Consider the following 14,433-nt stretch of genomic DNA (forward strand, 5'->3'; position numbering starts at 1 on the left):
CTTTATGTTTAAATCCACACACTTCCACATCCAGTCTTAGAACATTCATTATTCTAAAATTATTTTTAAATTTGAAGTTAAATTTGGATCAGACTCAAGAGCTTAAAACTGTCTATAAGGATAGAGCGGCACACCAATCAGTAAAATGCTTGCCATACAAGATGAACAAGTCTGAGCTCCAACACCCATATAAAAAATCAGGTATGCAGCCAGTCAACTGGAGTTGGCAAACTCCAGATTCGGGGTAGACACTGTCCCAGAAAAAAATAAGGTGGACTACAATTGAGGAAGACAGCACTGACTTCTTCTGGCTTACATATACACACACACACACACACACACACACACACACACACACACACACACACACACCGATAACATGTACACCAACACTTACACCCACAGTGACTGTGACAGTACAGACCTGTAGTCAGAGTGCTTGGAGTAAAGATATCTATCCCTGGAGCTGACTGGCCAGTCAGTCTCACTGCTGATCCACCAGTGAGTGACCCTGTGTCAAAAACAAAGGAGGAAGGCTTCGGAGGAATGACTTCTAGCCTCCATGCACAAGCGTACACACGGGCACACACACACAAATTCACTCCCCCCATAAGCATGCCTATAAAACATACCTATATAGAACTCTTTAAATAGTCTATTTAAAAATGCAATCTTTTCAACTTTGAAAAGAGCAAGAATGTTTCCCATTGAATGGCTGGGGTCTTTGTGGTGAGTGTGAACTCTTCCAGGGCTCATCTTCAGCAATCCTCACACAGTCCTCGATACCCTGGCAAAGCAGCAGAAGCAGCCTTGTGTTATAGCCCTCATGAGGACACAGGCACCAGGACCTTAGGCCTACAGCTCTTTCTGAGGCTAGGACATCAGGATTCCTCAGTCCCCGATGGCAGTGACACTTTAGCCTCTAGGTCTATGCAGTCTTTGACAATGCATCTCCTAAGAAAGGTGGTTGAGCCCTCCATGGTGCTTGACGGGACGTTCCTGTCTCCAGAGTCTGCAGTTGCTCTTCTCTGGATCTTCTCAAGTTTCTCAGTGGTCCTCCTTTCTCAGGGTTTGCTCTCCACCATCTCCCGCCTTCTCCTCATGTCTACCACTTTTCTTACTCCTCTGCCACTCTACCCCAGGTCTTCTGTGGCCTCGATGCTGGGCCTCGGTCATGACTGCTGTTGTGCCAGGGCAGCAGCCACCGTTGCCTTTTCCTTCCTGCTTCCACTTCAGCCCTGCTGCCCGTCCTGCGGCTGTTAGAGCCACTGACTGCTTGCTGGCTGAGCTCCACTTCTGTTGCTCAGCCGCTGGCCTCTCCGTGCGGCTCGGGCCTCTCCTGTGGCTGTCTGGACCTCTGCCTCGTTTGCAGACCGGCCACTGCCACAACCCAGCGCCATCACTTCTGCGGTTCAGCTGCCAGCATTCCACTATCACTTCGCCACTCTTCTAGTCACCACCATGCATTCTTTCTTTGCATTACCAACTCAGTCCACCCTACAGATGGTGTGTGTGTATGTGTGTGTGTGTGTGTGTGTGTGTGTGAGAGAGAGAGAGAGAAAAAGAGAGAGAGAGAGAGAGAGAAAGGGAGGGAGGGAGGGAGGGAGGGAGGGAGGGAGGGAGGGAGGGAGGGAGGGAGGGAGAGACAGAGGGAGGGAGGGAGAGACAGAGACAGAGAGAGAACACTAGAGTGGACAGATGCTTTTAATTGAACATAATATGTTAAGAGGCAAAACAAGAAGGCATTTTAGTCAGTTCACTACATAAGTATAATAACTTGCTGGCTGTATGGAAACAGAAAATGGGTGTTTGCCCCAGTCACTTCAGATCTTCAAGTAAATTATCAATTGTGTTTTTACCAACTTCAGCTGTCCCTTATGAATAGTCTTCTATCAGGTCACCAGGGGTACTGCTCCCTCTCAGGCCAGGAAATGGTTGCATGGAAGGTCTGCAGTAAGATATTTTTAACAGTCATGCCGGGAGCCACCTCTTTAGAAGCCAAGCTGTGCTTCAGCAGCGAGTGGCTTCAATTGTTGCGTAACTTCCTCAGGTGCCCAAGGAGTGTGCAGCATGGCACATGGTTGTCCAGCCGGCTCTCTGGTACTCCTTTCTGTCTTGGGGGAAGTCAGGGCACTAAACAAAGTCTAACAGCCAACTAAAGGCATCCAGTCATCCCCACAACATTTTCATTTATATGAAAATAAACCTCAGGAGTGCTTACAGGAAGAACTTACAATTAACACCAATACTGACTCTTAACCATACTCAATGGTGCTTTAAGCAATGTTCCACGTCTGTCCTGCACCCCAGGAAGACATGGGTCTCTTGATTCATCTCAGAAAGGCAAATGTAGGAAAATAATATTCCCTTAAATACATTCTTCTGCCTAAAGAGTTTAATGTAATTTGGAATTTATAAAGACTGTATACTACAGGCTGGGAAACAGTAGGAAAGTGCCTGAACATGAGACCCTGAGTTTGGCCCCCCAAGCCCACATAAAAAGCTGGGTCTGTGATGAAGCAGGAAGAAGTGGATCTTCGGGCTTCTGGACAGCCAGCCCGGGTGAACCCCGAGCCCCAGGTCTTAGTGAACAAACAAGGTGGGCATCTCCTGAGGACCAGCAACCGAGGTGGACCTCTGTCCTCCAAAGCACACATATGCACATGTACATGCAGATGTATCTGCACACACAAGCACCTGCACAGCACACAAGACTGTGTATTAGTATTCAGTAATGATGCAATCTAGGATCCCTACCCCATACGGAGTGAGAAGAGAACCACATCCTCTTCTCATAGTATGTTAAGCTGATTTAAAAAGAAAAAGCAGCCGGGCGTTGGTGGCGCACGCCTTTAATCCCAGCACTTGGGAGGCAGAGGCAGGTGGATCCCTGTGAGTTCGAGGCCAGCCTGGTCTACAAGAGCTAGTTCCAGGACAGCCTCCAAAGCCACAGAGAAACCCTGTCTTGAAAAACCAAAAAATAAATAAATAAATAAATAAAAGAAAAAGAAAAAGCAGCAGCAGCAGGAAAAAGGAGAAACAGTCGTGTAAGTCTATCCTAAGATATTCTGGAGCACTAAGATAAGGAAACATAACTGGAGCCTCCACTGCCTCTGCGCCAGTATCAAGCAACAATACACGTAGCACCAAACCAAAAGTACCGCACAGAAGCAGACCAGTTCAAGTGACTTGATGTAGACACTGTGTAACAAACTGATATTTCTAACATGCAAATAAAATGTAGGATTACAGAAAACAACACCAACAGCAAAGCAGAGAGCACAATGCTCAAGCCACCTAGCTTGTTCTCACTCCTTTACTTTCACCCTCTGGCATGTGACATCACAATGGCACAATCCACAAACGACTAAGGCAACTTTGCTTTATACCACACTTTAATGAGAAAGTGTCAAGTAGAAAGAACTCTAGATGAGTGTAGATGCTGTACACTTTTAAGACTCAAGCCTTCTCCAGCCTGTAATTCCAGTCTCTCAAGACCAAGGAAGGAGAACTGCACAAGCTTAAGACAGTGTGAGCTACACAATCAGTTCCATGACAACAAGCAAATGCACTTTAACAATCAAGTCCTAGGGTTGGAGAGATGGCCCAGGAATTAAGAGCACACACAGCTTCCAGAGGATCTGAGTTGGATTCCATGTATCCACATTAGGCAGCTCACAACTTCAATTTCAACTCCAGGGAGGTCCAACTCCTCTGGCCTCAGTGGACACATGCATTCATGTGTGCACGCCTACATACATGCATGAGTGCACACACGCACACCCACACCACACACACACACCATAAATACCCTCAAATAGTAAAAGTAACCTCTGAAACTAATCAAGTCTTAACACTCTCCCGATTACTAGGCTGGGCTGGGTGTGCTTCTGTGCATCCATCACAGCATAATCTTATCTTTCCACTGCAGTCATCATAAAGTAGGTCATGTTATATACAGCTTTGACGCCATTGAAAGTGTCTGAGTGACTGTGTTAGGCATTTCTCCAGCAGCTAACTATGTAAGGAGAAGAGGGCTACTTATTTGGCTCATGGTTTCAGAGGCTTCAGCCCACAGTGTGTTGGTTCCATGAACTTCTGTAGAACATCATGGCCTTAGGATATATTGGTTACCACTATCATCTTAATAACGATATTACTAAAGTAATAAATGCTTTATAAGACAGTTCTATTCAGGGGATTAGTTTATTAAGAAGGCATCCAAACCATGGTAATTACTTCACTGCTGGAACTGAATTCCTTAGTTTACTACAGACATGCTCTGAAAGTCTAGTACATGGAACTAACAGGACATGGATTTTATCTAAATATGTGCATTACCTGTGGGGACTATCCTTTCCAGAGGAAACCTACATTGCTCATTGCTTTTGAGAATGACATAAAGCTTAAGGCTAGCAGGTGATCATCATTTGACTATAAAACTAAGCAAAAATAAATATATCATCACTTGTTGCCAAGTATCATCTTTTAGGCTGTTTCCTGCTGGTCATGTAAAAGAAAGGAAAAAACACAACCAAATCCCAAACTGAACTGGTTTAAAATAAATCCTAATGACCTATCATTTAGAGTAGCAGGTTTAAGCAGGTGCCAGTGATTGAAGCCTGATTTGAAGGCTTGCTCCCTCACACAAGAGGCACCTTTCAGGGTGGAGGCAACTTTCAGGGTTGGAGAGGAGTAGGAAGTCTTAGAGCAGTGGTTCTCAACCTTCCTAATGTTGCGACCCTCTAATACAGTTCCTCATATTGTGGTGATTCCAAACCAAAATATTATTTTTGTAGCTACTTCATAACTATATCTGCTACTGATATGAACAGTAATGTAAACATCTGTGTTTTCCAATGGTCTTAGATGACCCTTGTGAAAGGGTTGTTCAACCCCAAAGGGGTCATGACCCACAGGTTGAGAACCAGTGTTTTGAAGCATTGGAGGCTGTGATACATTGAGCTTCTGGTTTGTTTTGCTCTGGACACACACATCCCACCCCCCATGATGTCTGGTCTTATCACAGGCCCAAAGCCAACCAAACTAATCATGAACTAGAATCTCCAAACCTGTGAGCTAAAATTAGCCTCTTCTTTTTATAAACTATCTTCATAATTCCATTATTCTGATAGAAAGCTGAATAACATGTGGCCAAAAAAAGAATCAGTATTTTCCTAGGAGTCTGAAAGCTTTTTAATTTTTACAGTATGGATACAAACCAAATTTAGTTTGAACACACACAATAAAACATATGATGCAATATAGAAGTCATACAGGTTTGAAACACAAACCATCACTCAATGCATCATTCATTCATTCATTCATTCAGTTATCACAGGCTCTACTGCAGATTCAGAGGATGCAAGAATGAATACAAAGAGCGAATCTATGGTTGGTAATGAAGTGATGTAAGTTTAAAAATGGAGTTTTTAGGAATCTACATGACAAAGCGATACTTGAAAGAGTAGTTGCTTATCTACTGAATAATCCTCATAAATTTTATGCCCCTTTCACTACATTTTCATGTCTTTTTTGAAAATGCTGTTTCATAGACTAGTCTTTAACCACAAAGAGCTTGAAGGAGGACACCATGATGGACAGCTGTTAGGCAGAGCAGCATCTGTCAATCACCAGCTCCCACAAGCAAATCACTCAATGCCAAAGCTCATTTGATACCTGCACCACTGAGCCTCCTGCCTAGACAGACTCGGGAATTCCAATTCAAAACAAATGATTCATAGAAAAGCTGCTTCAAAAGAATCAGACCCCAAAGTCAGGCATAGAAGCATATATTCTATTATAGTCTATCACTTGGGAGGCTATGACAGAAGAATCACCAGTTCAAGATCAGCCTTTGTTATATATCAAATTCCAGGTCTGGGCTACACAGAGACGCCTCTTTTAAAATTTCCTTTTTTAAATACGTATGCACAAGTCAGGCATGGTAGCACATGGCTTTAATCCCAGGAGGCAGAGGCAGGTGGATCTCTGTGAGTTTGAGGCCAGCTGGTCTACAAAGAGTTCCAGGAGAGCCAGGGCTGTTACACAGAGAAACAATGTTTCAAAATCACCACCCCAAAATTATGTACAAAGTAATCTTACTTAAAAACTGAAATAAGCCCCAAAATAAGAATTAAGACATGGTAATAACCCTGCTATTGAGGTGCTTGATCATCCAGAGAGGGGCAGACAGACAGCAGCAATAACTATGTGTCCAAGGCAAGAACAGAGACATACAGGCTAGGGCAAGTGCAGCGGCTGTAGTCTGGACCGCAAGTTAGGCTGCTAACTGTGGTGTATCCGCCCCCGAGTCCTCATAGCTCCATCTATCCAAGCACAGGCAAGTCTTAGACATTCTATTCCCCACATTCTCCACTTTTGGTCTTGCTTCTCTAAGCTAACCCCATCGCCAGCTATCCCTTACGAAAGGCTCTCCACAGCCTCATCTGTCCTCCTTACTAATACCACCCCCAAACCAAATCTAATGACACCAACTCACTGCTGTAAAAACTTGCGCACAAATTACACAAGCTCTACTTGTAAAATAAAAGATGTGACTGGTTTATACAATTCCTGTTTTGGACTCACATAATGAACTGATTCAAAAAGCTAAACAGAACTATGTAGGGAAATTTCAAACCAGACCAAAGAACTTTAGGCATGGGTCATGTGAATAATATTCCCAAAGCACTTCAAAGTAAGTCTAAGAAGGGAGAATGACTAAATGCTACTGTTATTCCAGCTGGTGTCTTAAATGGGTTACTATCACACCCCTTTATACTTCAAAATCCGGTGTACAAGCATCACATCTCTGTTGATCTTACAGTCCTTACAAGTACGATGGGACAGCAGAAATCACAGTAGTGAGGGGTTATTCCTGGTATGTCACATTCTCTCCTGAGACATTCACTTACAAAGGAACAGGATTGGTCTAGCCTGGGAGCCAGCAATCTGTAGGGGGTACAATAGCCAAGCAGGAAATACTTTAGACTCTGTGGTCTCTACAGCATCTATGAAAACTATTCACTATGGACAGATCAGACATGAAGGAGCACCGGTGTCCTAAGACATCTGCAGGCACAGAAATATGCAGTGAGTCTACAGGCAACAGTTTGACCCGGCATTTAAGTCAGTTTGCTTCTAGTTCTAAACTACTGCAGCGTTACAGAAAACTGTTGCCTTTTATCTTTTGGAGAAATATGTTAGGCATGTCTAACACAAGTCATATAAAGTAGGGGCTCATAGCAGAGAGCTGGGAGTCAGACAGTCTGGATACTCTAGCTGTGGAGGCTTGCATGACTCACACAAAATTACTCTGAACTTTGACTTTCCTTTAAGGTGGTTGTGAAATTCAAATGAAGTAATGCAATAAAGTATGTGGCTCCAAGCCGGGCGTTGGTAGCGCACGCCTTTAATCCCAGCACTCAGGAGGCAGAAGCAGGCGGATCTCTGTGAGTTTGAGGCCGGGCTGGACCGACAGCCTCCAAAACAATACAGAGAAACCCTGTCTCGTAAAACCAAAAAAAAAAAAAAAAAAAAAAAAGTATGTGGCTCCAAATTTAGTATACAGTAAGCATCTAATAAATAAATGTTTTTACTTTGATAAAGTATTGGCCCAGAGGTTTTTCGTTAGGAACACAGTTCTCCAATTAATTTTTTTTTAACAGCAGAAGAACAAAGTATGTTTTATAATGGCTGACATCAGGATACAAACATTGAGAATCCTTATTAGTAAAACACAAGGACTGCCGACCTATATCACCCTGTTGTCCTCTCTCTCTCTCTCTCTCTCTCTCTCTCTCTCTCTCTCTCTCTCTGTGTGTGTGTGTGTGTGTGTGTGTGTGTGTGTGTGTGTGTGTAGGGACCTATTTATGTCTCCGTGAGCATTAAAACAGTATTATTAATCCTCTCTCCACACAAGTACTTCCCAACTTTTTAGAGTTCTAAAGTAGAATACTCATTTTAAAAAACTGATCTTAAAACACCTGTATTCCTATCCATATGCTGTGTTCTTTTGTTTTTTTTTTTGAAAATGATTACATTTGCTTTTTACACACAGTTAATGTAACTCAAACTCTCACAACTGAAATAAATTTGAAGTATCGAGTATACAAGAAGCTCTCCACAGAAACCAGCATCGCCCTCTCATGTGACCTTTGCTCCAATTATCTGTCTGAAAAGCAACTGTGGATAGCTACACTTCTGCTCATTATTCCACAAATCCCCGAGTACTTAAGAGATTACTAACCTTTAACTTCATAAAGTCTCCAGATTTCAAATAAAAATGCTGCTCAGTATCAAAGGAGAAAGTCCAAGGAGAAAGAGTTTGTACAGCAGCACAGATGCCCTCATCCCCTCCCTCCAAGCACTGTGAATGCTGATCTAGAAACAGAAGCTGGTTTCACACTGTAAAGCCTTATGAAGCCCAGTGCTCTATTGCTACCCAGGGAAAACGGTGCATCAAACTTAGAAATAGACTCCAATGTTGGAATTCTCAAGATTAATTTAAGCTGTAATAAATTATAACCATAAATTACAGTCTAGTAATACATCTACGTAAGACAGTTAAAATTTTCTGTAAAATATACCTAATACATTCTTTCTAAACAAACAGTACCAAATGTCAAAATAATCATCAATTAAGATTTAATAAACCTTTACTTTTCACAATCAACATATTATATAATTACAAGTATAAATACCTACTTTGAAAGACAATTTCTCTTATCATTTGGTATTCTACTGAGAACAAGAATGTCCAAATTTTAGAATAAATTGGGTTATCTTTTAGCATGTGAAATAATATTCCAACATGCTGAACTGTGATATGGTGCTGGATCACCAACTCCATCGCCATCCAAGCTGGCAGGCAAGGTGGGAACAGACAGTGTCTACTAACCAACGACCAGTCAAGAGGCCCTGCCTCCAGAAGACGGCACTGTATTATAAACGTCACCCTCCACTTCTGGAGCTGAAGCGCTACCACCCACCCCCATTTTTAAAAAATCTGCCAAGTTTCTAGAAAGAAAACTTGGAGACCACAGAAGCCAATGGTTCTTGGAATGTGTCTCTGTGTGTGTGTTTGTGTGTGTGTGTGTGTGTGCGTGCGTGCACGCGTGCTCAAGTGTGTCATGTAGCTTGGCAGTAGAGGGCTTGCTTATGATTTGAAAAGCCCCAAATTGAACGCTCACACCCTCTCCCATTCCAGTCGTTTTATGAGGTATATTTTTGAATCTCTGTAATCCCAGGGACTTGGGGAGTTGAGGCAGGAGGATATGAAGTTCAGAGTCAGCCCAGGCTACACAGCAAGTTGTGTCAGAAAAGAAAAGAACCTCTGAGGGGAGGAGGACCACGAGCCCCTGTGAGTATCTGTTGAATCTGGTCTGCTGTCTGGAGATTACAAACACGGAATCCGACCAAGAATCACTGAGACGGGAAAAAAAGTTTCCAAGGTGTCTCCACTCCTTTCTAATTCCACCCCTGATTTACAGAAACCAACTATACAAATCATAAGCAAATAAAGCAGAGAACAAGTGACAATACTCTTGCATTAATAATACTCTTAATTCTTCAAAGACAAAACAAAGGTGACTGTTTACAATGCACTGGCCACCAGAGAATAAACTGTATGATAGCATTTTAAAATACAGCATGCAACTGGGGCTATCAACAAGGATTGGAGATTATGGAGTATAAAATGTCCCCGGATATAATAACAATTAATCCTTACAATGCCAGGAAGGCACAGGCAGACAGTATTTTTATCCCTCTTCCACAGCTAAGGAAGCAGAGGTTCAGATAACACGTTGCCAAGATTAAACAGCCAATGAGTAGACAGCAGGGATTCTAACCCAGAACTAATTGCAGAAGTGAGCTCAACCCCCTATTATATCCTCCTCAGAACAGAGAAAACACACCAACAGACCACACTTAAGATGTCAGGAGGGAAGCAGTAAACAATAATTAGGGTATTTTAAATACTCAACTGAATTTGATCTCCAGTACTGCCAAAAAAATGAAAAATTTTAAATATCCAACTTCCTCTTGCTTTATTGTTTAATATAAAACTTATTTTAGAAAAAAGATAAAGTGACAATGAAGAGCCTACCGCTGAAAACCATGGCATTTTGTTGTTTTATCAAACATTCGTTCTTGCTCATGTCTTTAGTTCTTCATATACAAAGATAAACTCTTAGTTGAGAATTCTCACGAGACAGGGAAAGTTTAGATACGCATTTTTGGTTTTTTGTTTAGATTTTGCTGCTGTTTTCAGACAGGGTCTCATGTAGCCCAGGCTGGCAGCAAACTCAAGTAGCTGAGGATGACCTTGAACTTCTGGCTCTCCTGCCCTGGTCTCCCAAGCGCTGGGATCACAGGCACGCACCACCAAGCCCAGTTGTGCAGGGCTGGACATGGAACCCAGGGCTAGGCAAGCACTCCATCAACCGAGTTACTGCCTCATTTCCTAACGCCATCTGAACCCTAAGGGAAAGGACAAATTTTTGAGTGATAAGGGGAATGCCAAAAGTAGGTTCTGATCCTGCGAGAGAGTTGACAGAAGGGATGTTGAGTTTCCATAGGGACAGGAAAATGATACGCTCTGCTTAATTACTCACTGTGATTTTAAATTAGGATTTGGAATTATTGTGGAATACATGACGTAGCAAATCATTAACACTAACAGTATCAAATACTGGAAAGACCGCTTTAAGTGCAAAAATTCGGACTGTATGTATGCATGCATGCATGTATGTATGCATGTATGCATGCATGCACGCATGTATGCATGTATGTATATTCAGTGCGAGCATGCACAAGGCCCAGAGGGTGCACGGGGGAGGGGGCAGTAGTGGTGAGGGGGAGACACTGTGGGAATAAATATGAAACCAAGTGCATACAGCATCTTGTGATTTCTTTCTAGATTTGTGTTTCTACTGTTTTAAAGGCAACATGACTAAAGTTTTAAGTAGGTCAGTCAGTTTGACTAACCAAAAAAGGTGCCAGGAGGAAGCAGATGGAAAGCAACAGCTAATGGCAAAGCCACCTGCATGCAGTTTTCAGGCTGAGGCACCATCAGCTGGGGGCTTCTGCTCAGCCAAGAGTATACCACCCTCCCCTTAGCACGGCCAGGGCTCACTGGACATGCAGAGACAAGAGGGGAAACAATTAACTGCTGTAAGAGAAAAACAGTATTAAAAAAAAAAACCCACGTGCACTTTGGCAGGTTAATTACTTGTAGCCACCCAGGTTCTAAAGTATCCTCCCGCGCTAACAACAGCTTCAGGTAAGCAGCAAAATAATTCAAGGTGGGCAATTACAGCAGGTTAACAGGAATATTCAAGACTGCCAAGATTTCCTCGCAGAGCGGAGGGAAAAAAAAAAAAAAAAAAAAAACAATGTGACAAGCTTCCCAAACCGTAAACCTCAGCGTCAGGACCGTGCAACCCCGGGAGCCGGCTAGGAACCCCAAAGTGAGTCCACACATCGCGCGCCCTCCCGGGAGAAGGCTGCGAGCTCAGCCCGGGGCGGCGTCCGCAGACCGCGCGGACAGCCGCAGCCCCGGGAGCCCCACCGAGGGGGCACCCGGCAGGCCGCCCGCCCCGGACCCCTAGCACCTGCGCCGCCGCTCGGGACAGCGCGGCCCGCGAGGCCCGTCCGGTCCTCTCGGTTCCCTGGGAGACGGCGCCGCCCGGCCGCCCCTCGCCGTCGCGGACCAGCGCGGGTGGCCGCTGCAGGCAGTCCAGCCCGCGGGACGACGCGGCGGTTACCTCGCTGTCCGCGCCCACCGCGCAGGCCGAGCCGCCACACCCGCTCCGCGCCGGCGCCGCGCCAGCCCCGCTCGGACACCCGCTTGCTTGCTTGCTTGCTCGCTCACTGGCTCGTGCCCGGCCGGCCGGAGCGCGCTTGAGAGCCGCGGGGGCAGGGCGGGACGGGGCGGGGCGTGGCGGGGCGCGCGGCACTCTGGGAAATGTAGTTTTCGGTTGCCTCTTAGGGGAGCGCGCCCGCGGGCACGCGCACTGGCCCTGGGCCGCTTCACTTGTGCCGGGTTTTCTATCATCTATTCCTGTAAGTCCTACCGCATGCTCTGCAAGACGTGAACAAAACAGCTTGCGTCCGAAAACTAAGGAAGGAATTGGCTGAACCAAGTACCGAGTGCTGAACATTATTGCTAGTTAAAAAAAAAAAAAAAGGAGATAAGTCAAATCCTCAAAGTCGCTGAAAAAGTAGGAAAAGAGAGCAAGGGAATGTTGTGGGATAATCACAGAACTCTCCCTCGCCCCCCACCCAGGGCATCCTTAAGTTCCCAGAATCTTCAAAACTTATAAGAAATTGAGTCACAGACTGGGTGGCCGTGTCAGCATGCTCGAGCGCCAAGCACGGAGGTGCGAATTTGATCCAGCCCAGGCAAGCTGGAGAGACCCAGCTGGGCCTGAAAGGGAGACAGGTGTAGTGAAGATCACGCTCCCACGGGCCTACTTACACCAGCTGGCCCCAAAGGATCCATAGCCCGCTCAAACATCACCCACAGGTGGGAACCAGAGCCTTCAAGCCACTTCAGGCCGCCTCGGCCATGAGAAGCTCAGTCCCCTGATGGAGAGCACAAATTCATCTTTCTCCCCCGGGCTGTTTGGTCAGGTACTTTGGTCCAGTGAGAAGTGGTACAACTCTGGGTATAGAGAAGAATTTCTCTTTGAATAATAGGGTCGGGTAAGAAAAAAATTTTTAAGTCAAATATTTATACCAAATAGCAATAAAGAGGGTGAGGCTTAGCCCGGGCAGGGACCTCTCTTAAAAAGTGATACATTGTACAGTTTTAGCTTCTTTGTCAAAAATCAAGTATTCATAGGTGTGTGGGTTAAAATTAGGGTTTTCAATTCGGTTCCATTGGTCTACCTGCCTATTTTTGTGCCAATACCAAGCTGTTTTCAGGACTATAGCTCTATAATAGAGCTTGAAGTCAGGTATGGTGATGCCTCCTGAAGTTCCTTTATTGTATAGGGTTGTTTTGGCTATCCTGGGCCTTTTGTTTTTCCATATAAAGTTGATTAATGTTTTTTTCCAGGTCCTTGAAGAATTGTGATGGAATTTTGATAGGGATTGCATTGAATCTGTAGACTGCTTTTGGCAAGATTGCCATTTTTATTATGTTGATCCTACCAATCCAAGAGCATGGGAGATCTTTCCATTTTCTGGTATCTTCTTTGATTTCTTTCTTTAAAGACACAAAGTTCTTGATATACAGGTCTTTCACTTCTTTGGTTAACATTATCCCCAGATATTTGATGCTGTTTTTGGCTATTGTAAAGGGTGATGTTTCTCTGATTTCTTTCTCAGTCACTTCATCATCTGTATATAATAGGGCCACTGATTTTTTTAGTTTACCTTGTATCCTGCCACATTGCTGAAGGTGTTTATCAGCTCTAGGAGTAACCTTGCGGAGTTTTTGGGTCACTTATGTAAACAATCATATCATCTGCAAATAGTGAAAGTTTGACTTCTTTTCCTATTTGTATCCCCTTTATCTCCTTTTGTTGTCTTATTGCTGTAGCTAGAACTTCAAGTACAATATTGAAGAGATATGGAGAGAGTGGACAGCCTTGTCTTGTTCCTGATTTTAGAGGAATTGCTTTGAGTTTCTCTCCATTTAGTTTGATGTTAGCTGTTGGTTTACTGTATATTGCTTTTATTATATTCAGGTATGTTCCTGTTATCCCTGATCTCTCTAGGACCTTTATCATGAAGGGGTGCTGGATTTTGTCAAAGGCTTTTTCAGCATCTAGTGAGATGATCATGTGGTTTTTCTTTCCCAGTTTGTTTATATGGTGGATTACATTGATAGATTTTATAATGTTGAACCATCCCTGCATTCCTGGGATGAAGCCTACTTGATCATGGTGGATGATTTTTCTGATGTATTCTTGAATCCAGTTTGCGAGTATTTTATTGAGTATTTTTGTATCGATGTTCATGAGGGATATTGGTCTATAGTTCTCTTTCTTAGTTGTGTCTTTGTGTGGCTTGGGTATCAAGGTAATTGTAGCCTCGTAAAAAGAGTTTGGCAGTGAGCCTCATAACTGGGTACTGGTATGCAGAAGACTGCAGATAGATCCATGTTTATTGCCTTGTACAAAACTTAAGTCCAAATGTATCAAAGATCTCAACATAAATCCAGCCACACTGAAACTTTTAGAAGAGAAAGTGGGAGATACTCTTCAACGAGTTGGTACAGGAGACCACTTCCTAAACATAACACCAGTGGCACAAACACTGAGATCGACAATTAACAAATAGGACCTCCTGAAACTAAAAAGCTTCTGTAAGGCAAAGGACACAGTCAACAAGACAAAAAGGCAGTCCACAGAATGGGAAAAGATATTCACTAACCCCACATCTGACAGAGGGCTAATCTCCAAAATTTACAAAGAACTC

General features: G+C 43.9%; 1 protein-coding gene across 1 annotated transcript in view; it reads right to left on the bottom strand.

Annotated features, from left to right (window-relative positions):
• Positions 1–11,900, bottom strand: part of Klhl8 (kelch like family member 8) — a 52,729-nt gene extending 40,829 nt beyond the window's left edge. Inside the window, exon 1 of the mRNA XM_005076364.4 lies at positions 11,772–11,900. The gene's annotated coding sequence lies outside the window, so the exon portion shown is untranslated. The remainder of the gene's footprint in view (positions 1–11,771) is intronic.
• Positions 11,901–14,433: the final 2,533 nt, after the last annotated feature.

The sequence above is a fragment of the Mesocricetus auratus genome, unplaced genomic scaffold (genome assembly GCF_017639785.1).
Source record: "Mesocricetus auratus isolate SY011 unplaced genomic scaffold, BCM_Maur_2.0 Super-Scaffold_100006, whole genome shotgun sequence".
Classification (NCBI taxonomy): domain Eukaryota; kingdom Metazoa; phylum Chordata; class Mammalia; order Rodentia; family Cricetidae; genus Mesocricetus; species Mesocricetus auratus.